Source organism: Canis lupus, chromosome 6, assembly GCF_011100685.1.
Source record: "Canis lupus familiaris isolate Mischka breed German Shepherd chromosome 6, alternate assembly UU_Cfam_GSD_1.0, whole genome shotgun sequence".
Classification (NCBI taxonomy): domain Eukaryota; kingdom Metazoa; phylum Chordata; class Mammalia; order Carnivora; family Canidae; genus Canis; species Canis lupus.
In genome coordinates this window covers 23,002,752-23,012,546 of record NC_049227.1, presented here as the reverse complement: position 1 = coordinate 23,012,546, position 9,795 = coordinate 23,002,752, and positions in this window count along the sequence as shown.

Sequence of the window (9,795 nt, the reverse complement as noted above, 5' to 3'; positions counted from 1 at the left end):
GCTATTCCTTTAAACATTATATCTTTTTCTCTTATGCTCTAATATTTTTTTCTGTTAAGATTTTAGAGCACTGGGGGCTTGGGAAGTAATAATGAGCCGGATGTAAACCAGAGACTTCAAGGAGAGAGGACTACTCACAATGACATCCCTCCTCCGCCAGGGGATGATTTCATGATATCACATAATACAAGGGTGGGGAGCCAGCTCCATCTCTTTCTATTAATACCATACAGTGGAAATTTGTTAAAGAAACAGACCTGTATCTACTGCTGTGGCCAGGGAAGTGGGAAAAGGCCTTAATCTCTGTAACCTCTTGGGCCTTCCAAGGCTATGTATGCAGAGCATGTGCAAGGTCCTAGCTGGGGTGGATGAGCACCTCCGTTAACTGAGCTCTCCTTCCAATGAACACAACCCCTGAGGAGGAAGGGCAGAGGCTCAGGTCAGCAGGAAGGGCTCCTCCCTCCCTACAGATCATGGTCTGGAGAACAGGGCTCACAGAATCTCAAATGTGCATGTGAATTTCTTGCTCTGTGTTGTGGCTCCCCGGCTGGAATACAGATGAAGCCTGCTAAAACCCAGTCGCCTGCAGGGAAAAGGCTGGCTGGAGTCTTTTTAATGTCTGCCATGAGACAAGGGAAAATCCTTCCACCAAGGGGTTCTCAGCTGGGATTTCCCCAGACTAGAACATACTTAGGGGGTACACACAAAATGAGGGGGTGGTGAATGCTGATGCTGCTTAGCATTTAATATTTCCAAAACAGACTTTGTAGACATCCTTACATGTACTAATTTTTTTTAGTTTTAGTTTTAGTTTTTTTTTAAGATTTTATTTATTTATTCATGAGAGACACAGAGAGAGAGAGAGAAAGGCAGCGACAGAGGCAGAGGGAGAAGCAGGCTCCATCCCGGGAGCCTGACATGGGACTTGATCCTGAGTCTCCAGGATCATGCCCTGGGCTGAAGGTGGCGCTAAACTGCTGAGCCACCTGGGCTGCCCTAGTTTTTGTTTTAATTATATATGGGATGAGAGGTAAAAAACCATAATCTTTTATAATATCTATGTTTGTGTATAGCACTTACTGTATACCAGGCTCCATTCTCAGAATTTTTAAAATATTAACTCATTTAATGCTTTAACATTTTACATTACACAATCTATTTTTTTTTAAGTAAGCTCTTCACCCAGTGTGAGGCTTGAACTCATGACCCTGAGATCAAGAGTCACATGCTCTGCTAAGCTAGCCAGGTGCCCCTCCATGATCTATTTTTATCCTCATCTTACAGGTGAGGAAACTAAAGTACAGGGGGGTCAAGGAACTTCTCTTGGGTTAGACAATTAAATGGTGAGGCTGAGATTTCAGCCTAAACAAATGTACACCATAGTTGTACCAGTTAGCTTTTGCTAGGTAACAAACCATCCCCAAGCAGCATGGCGTTAAGCAGCACACATTTATTATTTCTCACAAATATATGAGTTGGCAGGCTGGTATTTCTGGCCTGAGCCAGCTCCACTGATGTCGGTGGTCTGCTGCCAGCTTGGGCAGAGCCAGATGGGCTAGCATGGCCTCATCTGCATGTCTGGTTATTGGATCCAAGTGAGCTGTGGTGATGAGGACGACTTGCTGTGTATCTCTCATCATCCAGTAGGCTATTCCAGATTATTAACATTGAGGTGGATGAGAGAGGGAAGATCCCAATATGTGAGTGCTTTTTGAGCTTCCACTCATACCATGTTTGCCAGTGTCCCATTGGCTGAAGCAAGTTACAAGGCCAGCCCAGAGTCAGTGTGGGAGGGAAGTACCCAAAGTCAAGAACTTAGGGAGGGGAATAATTAGGGACTATTTTTATAATCTCCACAATAGTTTTGGCTCTGAACTTCTCACTAAACTAAGCCCTTATGTTTCTAATAGTCTTACTCCAACTTTGGGCCTCAAGGGAGCTCTGGACAAGAATGGCTGTGAATAAATCTTATAGCCAAACAGGACCAGATATTGCTTATGTATGCCCAATGTCCCACCCAAATAGTACTCCACCATTATATAGAGACAGAATCTGACTAAGTGTCCAAGGAAGGTAAAGGAAGTGGATTGTGAATCAGGGAGTTTGGGTCTAGTTACCTGAAATTAGCTGTGAACCTTGGCTAGACCACCTCATCTCTCTGGGCCTTAGTCATTTTATTTTGCTTAATTCAGTAGTCCCATTCATTCAATAAACACTTATTTGGTTCCCACTGTGTGACAGGCATTGTGTTGGGCAACACAGATACAGTTGTGAAAATAGTTCTGTCTCTCATGAAGCATTTAGCATAATGTCAAAATAGGTGTTAACCAAATAATCTCAGTAATGAGCATATAATTCCAGACTGAGGTAAGTACTCTTAAAAGACAAAAGCACAGTTCTATGAGAAGTTACCTCAAAGGGATTTGGGGTAGACCATGAGAGTGGGGAATGAAAGGAGGTCCCCTCCAACTGGAGGACAGTGGGAAGAAGTTAACTAGGAGGACCAGGGGGTATAGAATCAAACCCAGAGTGACTGCAAGATAATTCTCCATAGATCTCATAATTCTCCACACATCTTAACAGCAGAGATCTTAACTGCCTTTGTCCTGGGCTAGCTTTTCAAGGATACTTGCATAGTGAACAGCCTTGGAAGATAGAGATAACACCTCCCTCTGGAGCATTAGGTCAGTATGCTCACTGCCCAGTATAAAAGATTCGGGTTCCCTAAGCTCTGGGTTCCTCTCCTGTAATGCAGTCCACTGCATGCACAGTGTCACTTAGTCCTCTTCACATCATCCTGTGGGAAATGGGACTCAGAAAACCAAAGCAAAATGATGATACTCTGGACTCTGCTATTGCTGTGAGTAATAGACTGTCTTCTTTCTCTGACCCAGGTATCTCTGGTCTTCTGCCAGCATTTAGGAAGCTGTGGCAAAGCTAACAGGTTAGCTTGCAAGAAGGCAAAACTCAGACCCATCATAGTTCTTGATGTTCCCAAGAAAAGTGGCACAAACTGAAGCTGGAGGATAAATAAAGCAGGGAGCAGGGATGAAGAGAGTTTCTGATAAAGAACAACATGTGCAAATGTGTGGAGGTGGTGGACAGCAAGGAAAATGGATTGTCCAATATAATGGGAATGGGGAACTTAATGAGGAAATGGGAAGAGATGAATCTGGGAGCAGGTGGGGAGAAACAGCATGTGATGCAGGAAGACCTTATCCTAAGGGCATTAAAAGCCACTGAAGGATATTTTGGGCAGACTAGACACAAAATCCACTGAGGCAGACTCTGAATATCCCCCACCCTAGCCTCCAGAACCTTTTCTACCTCAACACCCCCAGAAAATAGCCCTGGGTGCAGCATAGGTTGGCATAGCAACCAATGATGTGGCTGTTTTCTCTACGGTTTTATTTTTACAAGCTCTAGATTGTCAAGCAGGCTGTAGGTATGTTTGGACAATTACAGGCACTGGGCAGGGGGAAGAGAAATAGAGAGGCCACCTCTTTCTGGCTGAGGCCTGGACACTGACAGGAGGTAATTTCTTTTGGGAGACTGAGCACCCTGACTAGTCCTTTCTGGCCTGACAACCACTGTTTGTTGAATCCAGCCAGGCCAGGAAAGCAGTGTCTTTCCTGTAACCCATGAAAACATAGAACAAGAGAGTTTATACCCGGGGCTTCAGAAGGAGCTAATTCCTCTTATTTGAGAGTATACAATATATACAATATATTTGAGCGTATGCAGTGTAGAGTCAGGCTACCCGGGTTCAAATCCCAGCTCTTCTCCCTACCAGTTTTATGACTTCAGGCAAATTAACAAATTGCTCTGTGCCTTTACCCCCACCTGTTAAATGGGATCTAACTTATAGGGTTGTCATGAAAATTAAATGAGGATTAAATACACAAAGTGTTTACAATGGTATTTGGCATATAATATGTATCCAGTAAATATTAGCTATCATTGTTCTAACTTGTTTGAAATGTACCTTCTTACAACCTCTATCATTCAAAACTTCAAGCATTTATATCATTTCCACCAGACCAGGCTTCACACAGCAAATCAAACACCTGTAGTCACTAGATCATAAGAAACTCCCTTGGAATCCATTGGAATCACTACACTTTGATATTTAAAACTTCCCCCAAAAAAAGTTTCAGATTCACTCAACCTAATTTGTTGATGACTCCCTAGTACTTATCAAGCTTGCTTCCTAATGGACACATAATAGACCTAGGGGGAGGAGGGCTTCCCACAATTTTCCTTGGGGAGATCCCAGTCAACCCACAGAACATGAGCAATAATAAATCATTATTGTTCTAAGCCACTATGTTTTGAGGCACTTCATTGATCAGGACTAGGTAACTGATATATGAAACATGTAGATTGCTCACCATTACCCCAAGATTCTGACTCAGTGAGTCTGGGATAGCATCTGGGTAGCTACTGTTAACTTGTGTCCCTAGGCATTTACTAATTCACATGGTGTGCATCAGCACCCTCCCCTCCCTTTCCTGATGACAGGAATCACCTGGAGATTCTTGGGCCCCAAGCCAGAACTTCTGAATCAAAAAGTCTAGGAAAAAGGTCCAAGAATTGAGAGACTGAATATACAAATGGACATTGGCCAGATTATATATAAAAATAGAGCTCTGACCCATTATTTGCAGCAATGAACCCACAAAGCTGAGCAACCTCTGTAGCCATCAACTCAACACAGCCAGGACTAGATCAATAGCTTCCTTAATTTTTGGCCTTGCTTCCAACTAGGACCAAGCAAAGAAAGGCAAATGTGCTCCTCTATGCAATCACATAGGAGGCCCCAGTTCTAGTTAGTCCCCCTCCAGCGTCCCCACACCAATAGCCTCTAATCAGGAAATACCCCAAATCTTCTCTCTTTTCCACTACAAAGCTTTCCTACTCCCTGCTTGTCTTTGAGTCTCTGCCAAAACTCAAGGTAGCTGCTAGAGTAAGCTCTGAAAAAAATAGCTTTTGCTGATTCTTATATAGGTGCTCTTCATTTATTTCCATGGAATTTGTATATTTAGGGGCACCTGGGTGGCTCAGTGGTTGAGCGCCTGCCTTTGGCTCAGCGTGTGGTCCCAGTCCTGGGATCAAGTCCCACATTCGGCTCCCTGTGAGGAGCCTGCTTCTCCTTCTGCCCATATCTCTGCCTTCTCTCTGTGTTTCTCATGAATAAATAAATAAAAATATTTTTTAATTGTATATTTAATCAGAACAAGTGATTCTTCTTATTAGGGAAGTTTGGAAAACACCATCACAGACCCTTGCTGCTCAAAGTGTGGCCCCCAGAGCTATGGCAGTGGCAACAGCAGCAGTAGCAGTACTTGGAAGCTTTGTGTGATATGCAGAATCTCAGTCTCTACCCCAGACCTACTGTTTCAGAACCTGCATTTTTAACAAGATCCTAGAGGTGACCACCCTCCAGCACATTAAAGTGTGAAGAGCATTGACCGGGAACATTGATCCAGGTCAGCGGGTCTCAGCTCTGGGTGCACATTAGAATCCTCTGAGGGCTGTTTAAAATACCCAAAGCCTGTGTTCCACAGTCAGAGCATTTGATTTAATTGGCCCTGGGCAGAGTCTGCAGATCAGTGGTCTTAAAAGCTCCCCGGGTAATTCTCACATGCAGCCCATGGTACTAACAGCTGACCCAGGACAGGGTTTCTCACTCTTTGGTGTGTGTCAGAATCATCTGGGGAGCTCACTGGGCACACAGATATCCAGGCTGGATGAGAGAGGACAGTCCTAGCCTTGGTAAGAATAACCAAGTCCCGAGTGATTCTGAAACTGACCAAAGTAGGAGAAGCACTGTGAAGGCAGAGTCCCGTGGAAGCTTGCCATACAATTTTCTTTCCATCCTAATTTCTTCTTCTTCCTCAATTCCACTTGTCTGGCATCATGGCTCTTAAACATCAAGGAACAAGAGAACCTCAGAACTGGAAAAACTGTAGGCATCTTTGAGCACAGTAAATGAGGCTCTAACAGCCAAATCTGGCTCATGGTGTGCGTGTGTTTTCATCTATACAGATTTTTTTTTTAAGCTTTGAATCTACTGCCAGTATTTTTTTTAAAGAGATTCTTTTCATAAAAATTTACATTTCTGGATTCTCCTGGAAAATCAGGAGATCCAGCAACAATCAACTCATTCCTGTGTGGCAACAATTGGCTGGGATCGCCCCTTAAAATGGAGTATGTGTTCATCAGTTTCCTACAGTCCCTACCTGATCCACGTCACTCATTTTTGTTACCTGTCTGGTCCTTGCAAGCATCTGAGTTCGAAACCTTTATATTGAGAGTCCTACCATGTATTTTGTAAATGAGAAGACCAAGTCCTCCACCTCACCCTAAATCCCTGAGCTCTAAATCCCTGAATCACAGCCAGTATTGGGACATGGGTCAGACTTCTGACTGCGCTGCTTGTGGGAGCTGGGGATCCTGCCTTTCTGAGACCCAACTTCCACGCTAGAGAGCAATAACGTAGATCACCCCCACACCTTACTCAGAACTTGAGCATCATGAACTATAAGCCATCTCTGCTTTTGGTTTGGGGGCTGTCACCTACTCAGAAGCACTTACACAGCAATTAATTCAACCCGTTGAGCCTCAACAAGCATAAGAATAATAACAGGTCTAATCTACACGGTTATTTGAGGGTTAAATTAAGTTTTTTTTTAAATTTATTTATGATAGTCACAGAGAGAGAGAGAGAGAGAGGCAGAGACACAGGCAGAGCGAGAAGCAGGCTCCATGCACCGGGAGCCCGACGTGGGATTTGATCCCGGGTCTCCAGGATCGCGCCCTGGGCCAAAGGCAGGCGCCAAACCGCTGCGCCACCCAGGGATCCCTTGAGGGTTAAATTAAATCATGTTTGTAGGGACACCTAGGTGGCTCAGTGATTGAGCGTCTGTCTGCCTTTGGCTCAGGGTGGGATCCCAGGGTGCCAGGATCAAGTCTCACATTGGGATCCCAAGAGGGAGCCTGCTTCTCTCTCTGCCTATGTCTCTGCCTCTCTCTGTGTGTCTCTCATGAATAAATAAATAAAATCTAAAAAAAAAAAAAAAAAGATCATGTTTGTAAAACATTATTCTGGTACCTGAGACATAGAAAGGGCTCTGTAGTGAGCACTAAACACTATTAATGATTTTTTTCTATATATTTTTCAAAATAGTCATTGCTTGGTTTCTGCCAATCCCAAACTCACTTAGAAAGCCAGTGTGATAAGAGAGCCACCTATTGGATGAGTGGCTTTAGGCCAAGGTCTCAAAACTGGCTAAGCCTCAATGTTTTTCATCTGTAAAATAGGGATAATAATAGCACTGACTCCCCAGGGTTGTCTGAAGTTTAAATGAGATAATGTATGTAAAAACCTTGCCTACCACAGTGCCCAGCTCCTAATAATCGCAGCTTTTGACTCCTCAAAGCAGGGTTACCACCTAGTGGTATAAGAGGGTAACTGCAGGCTCCCTACAGGACATGAGAAAAACCATGGCCAATACGGCCCTCAGAGGTGAATAGAAAGGTGTGATTTGACAGGGGAAAGTGAATTCAGAAAGAGATAGCTGGCCACTCAGTGAGCTTAGGAAATGTTCCCAAGTCCATTCCTGGACCACTCTTTATCATTGCCCTGCACTCCTCATGACAACTCTAGCTTTTCACCTTGCTGGGGGGCAGGGGTCTCCTCTTGATGTTAGCCAGCTTGATTCTGGACTTGCGTGGCTTCTGGTTTGGTTCATGGTTATTTAGATTGCTGCTTGACCACTGGCTTGGTTAATGTGCCTTATTTCTGGTCTCAGCTACTCAGTTGTTGAATGCTGTGTGTGATTTGGCTCTGTACCATCATCATGGCTCAAGCCAGCTGGTCTTCCCCCAAATGTGGAAAAGAGCTGCTCTTCTCTGCTCAGAAGTATGGTCATCTAGAGGGGTGGCCTCTACCCCTTTCATAAGATACCTGCAAACTGATCCTGCCCTGCCCAGAAGAAACCCAAACCACACTAGGTGGCAACAACTACTCACTACTATCAAATGGAGCCACTCATCAGTCTACAAAAGTGCCCTGTGTCAGCCTCTAAAAATGTAGTATAAGATTTCTTTTCTCTGCCACTGTCCTCACCTAGCCTCTTGCTCCTTCCCAAGGAGGAGCCAGGATCAAGAGCAAGGTATTTCTCCCTCAAGGAAGGATTAGTTGAGTTTAAGGATGTCTTATGTTTACCACCATCGCAGAAATGGGCAGGGAAAGGCCATGCCAGGTGAATGGGGCCTCTTCCCACACTTTCTCTTTCCCTCAGATTCTTTACTTTGACAGAAGAGACTGTGGCCTAGTGAGAGAGGGAATCATCCAAGCAGGCAGAAAGGTTCATTTCTCTTTTTCTTTCAACAAATACTTAATGTGCACATACCAGATGCCTGGCACTGTTCAGGTGTTGGAGACACAGCTGAGGACAAAACAGATATGCATGCTCTCCTGGACCTGAATTCCTCAACACAAAGATGGACGATAAATAAGATAAGTAAAACACATAGTGTGTTAGTGATAGGTGCTAAGGAAAAACAAATCAGGTAAATGAGAAGGTGGTGAAAAGGTGACATAGAACAAAGGCCGGAAGTGGGGAAAGACTGAACTGTGTGAACATCTGAAAGAGGAACATCCCAGGTGGAGGGAAAGACAAGTACAAAGCCCTGATGAGGGACTGTGGCATGTTCCAGGAGCTACAAGGAGGCCAGTGTGGCTGCAACAGGTGAGTAGGGGGAAAAAGTCAGAGATAAGGTCAAGGAGGTACCAAGTTGGGGGCACCTTTGTGGCTCAGTTGGTTGAGTGGCCAACTCTTGTTTTTGGCTCAAGTCATAATCTCTGGGTCCTGGGATCAAAGCTCTATGCCAGGCTCCATGCTCATCAGGGAGTCTGCTTGAGGATTTCTCTCCCTCTCCTCCTCCCCCTGTTCTCTCTCTCTTTCAAATAAATAAATAAACCTTTATTAAAAGGAGGTACAGATGGGCCAGAAGGTGAGGAGCCTTTGGGGAGTTTTCAACAGAACAGTAACAAGATCTAAATTATGCTTAATGGGGTCAATCTGGCTGCTATATGGAGAATTGACTGAAGGGGTCAAGTGTGATGAGGGACAACTGCAGAAGCAAGGCACCCACTGAGGAAGCAAGAGATGTTGGTGGCTTAGACCAGGGGAGTTGCAGTGGAGAAAGTAACAAGTGATAGGACTCTGAAAACAACTCTGGCAACAAACTTAGAGAAGAGTCAACACATCTCATGTGGAGCATCTACTACAGGTACAATTAATTCCATAATCACTTGTGTCCTATCCGTCCCACCCAAGAGAGTATTAGCTCTCTGCCATTGGGAACTGGACCTGTCTTTTTAGTTCTGTGTGCAGGTGCCCAGCACAGTGTCTGATACTAAGTGGACATTCCAATGAATGGATGGATGTGTGGATGTGTGGATGGATGGATGGATGGATGGATGGATGGATGGATGGATGGATATATGGATGAGTGGGTGGATGGATGATGGGGTAGAAAGTTCCATTTCCTCCACTTTCCTTTGTTCAAACCATAGAGTTATGATTGATCAATTTTAGAATAATTCATGGAGCTAACCAACGAGTTAGGGATATTCCAGAGATGCCCCCAACTAACAAAAAAAAAAAAAAAAAAAGGAAGAAGTTGTAAATACAGCAAAAGTCCTGAGGAGCCTCATCGGATGCCTGGGAGAAGCCAGAACTAGAGACATCAGTCGTCTCAATTGAGGTGAGAGACATTCTAAAA